Here is a 2,173-nt window from a genome sequence, read left to right as displayed (position 1 = left end):
CACTGGCCTTTGCACAATCATAGCTGATGTTTCCTCCACACCTCACTTGCTGTCTAGTGATTTGTAACCAAGGGAACGCCAAACTGCAGCTAGCAACCAGCTAGTTTTATGGTCCTGGACAAGTCTGTTCCCCTTGGAGCTGAGATAAGGAAGTCAAACGTGCACAGGTTGTCAAACTCATGGAAAGACAATGGGACCCGGTGGCTTCGGAGCTGCTACTCCCACACTAACCTGTTCCCCCGAGGATGCTCCAGGGAGACCATTGGGAAAGTTGCCAAGTCAGACTCCCTCTGAGGACATACCGGTCTGTGAGTTGTCTCTGGTTGGTGTCCGGAGTTCGTACCATTGACTTAGCCATCCACAGCATGTCAGTGGTTCTCTGGATTAAAGAGGCACCAAGTCACGCTAGAGTGTCTAGAATTCTGAAACAAGGGTGTACAGTTTAGTCTTTGAACTGGGAGACGGAGTAGGTGCTGAACTGGACTTTATGTCTCTCTATACCTAAAACTGTTCATTCCAGAAAAAGAATCAGCCTAGGTAGTGCAAGATTGATCTAGTTCACTGAGAATAGGGCTTTGGCCATCTCTTACCTCAGAGACAGCTCTTCCTAGGGTTTGACCAGGCCATTCCCACCTTTTGGCTTCTCTCTGTCCTCAAAACAGGTACTTCCTGTATTTATATCCATGACCCAAAAACCACTGTAATCCAAGAGTAGGTGCCCAGGGTCACATCCTTTCTGCCATGTCTACATCATCTTGGCAGCCTCCTGCCTAGTCACTCTGTGATCCTCTGACAGCTGTGCCCTGGGGCCAACTCCCATTCATTTTACCTGGCTGTGTCTGCAGTGGAGCTGCACTCCCAGTCATGCCTGCTGCAGCCCACTGTCTTACCGACCCTCTCAACCTTTCCTGATGCCCTGTGGACCGCACAAGTGGTGGGCTGACTGCTTGTGGGTTTTCCCCGGATGTGGGTTTTGGTCGGCAGGCAGGCTCTGGCCCTTCTGCTTGGGTGTTGGGGAGTGGCAGAGGTAGGGGAGTTATTTCCAAAGGGCATCATTCCCATTTTAGGACTCTCCTGCTCCCAACAGCCTTGGGCATCAGAGTTCATGATTATGCCACACACATTTTCATTTTCCTGCCTTCTTGGATGTCAGAATTTTTGAAGCCAGCTTTCATTTTTCAGCAATTGGTAAGGCAGGGTTGGTGGCTGGGTCACAGTGTATTAAGTGTTTGAGAAAGAGAAGGCTTGTGCCCAGAGGCAGCCATGCGTGAGTGGTCAGTCCTGAGTGGTTTGGATTGAAATAGGACAGAGAAAGCGAAGCTCCAGGGCCTTTGTCCAATCTTCCCTTCAGTAGCCAGGCTCCACGCCAGGCCTTGTGCCCAGCCCCCTACAGCACATGTTGCCTCCTCTCCAGGGGCCCTGACCATCTCAGAATGGTGCCCCTCCAGGACACACAAGAGATTAAGAGCCTCTTGTTAAGGAGGTTTTCTGTAAAGGGGAAAATGCTGTGATGAAAAAGCTGCTTGGTTATAAAGAAAATAGAAGGGCCTAGCACAGAAGAGCATGCATTCTTTGGTCTACTCAGGCGGCGCTAGGCACACTCAGCGTCCCCTCCCCATTGTTAATAGGCTTGGAGACTCTGAGTCTGTTCAGACCCCGGAAGGGTAAGGTTCTTGGAAGAGGTCACACAGCTGAACCCCTTGGCTTGGTGGATTTCCACACCACCACTTCCTCTGTCTGGCCCTTCCCTGTAGCTCAGTGGTGCGCCTGGGGTGGACCAGCAGCCATGCCTGCCTTGTCAGACTTGCAAAGCTAACAACCTGTGTTAGCACAGAAGAATCCTATTTGAGGAAAGGACTCAGCGGAACAGGAAGAGCACTGGCTTGTGCCCGGAAATGACCTGGAGGCTCAGTCCAGCACGGCTTACAGGAAGCCAGAGGATGAGTGGAGATGGTGCTGAGAAGTTCATTGGAATTTGGGCGTCTGAGACAGGTGCGGCCAGCCCCATGCATGCTGCTCACCAAGGTCTGCAGGTACTGGGCGGTCATTACCCAGGTGGGATTTGTTCCATGAGGCATCTGTAGGCCTGGTGCTTTGCAAAATATGCATGTCTGGCACAGTTGCTGCACCACACAGCCCATTCCCTATCATCCCCAGAAGGGCCTTGACCACC

This window comes from Chinchilla lanigera, unplaced genomic scaffold, assembly GCF_000276665.1.
Source record: "Chinchilla lanigera isolate Chin_1 unplaced genomic scaffold, ChiLan1.0 scaffold00051, whole genome shotgun sequence".
In the NCBI taxonomy this organism is placed as follows: domain Eukaryota; kingdom Metazoa; phylum Chordata; class Mammalia; order Rodentia; family Chinchillidae; genus Chinchilla; species Chinchilla lanigera.
This window is presented reverse-complemented; position numbering follows the sequence as displayed.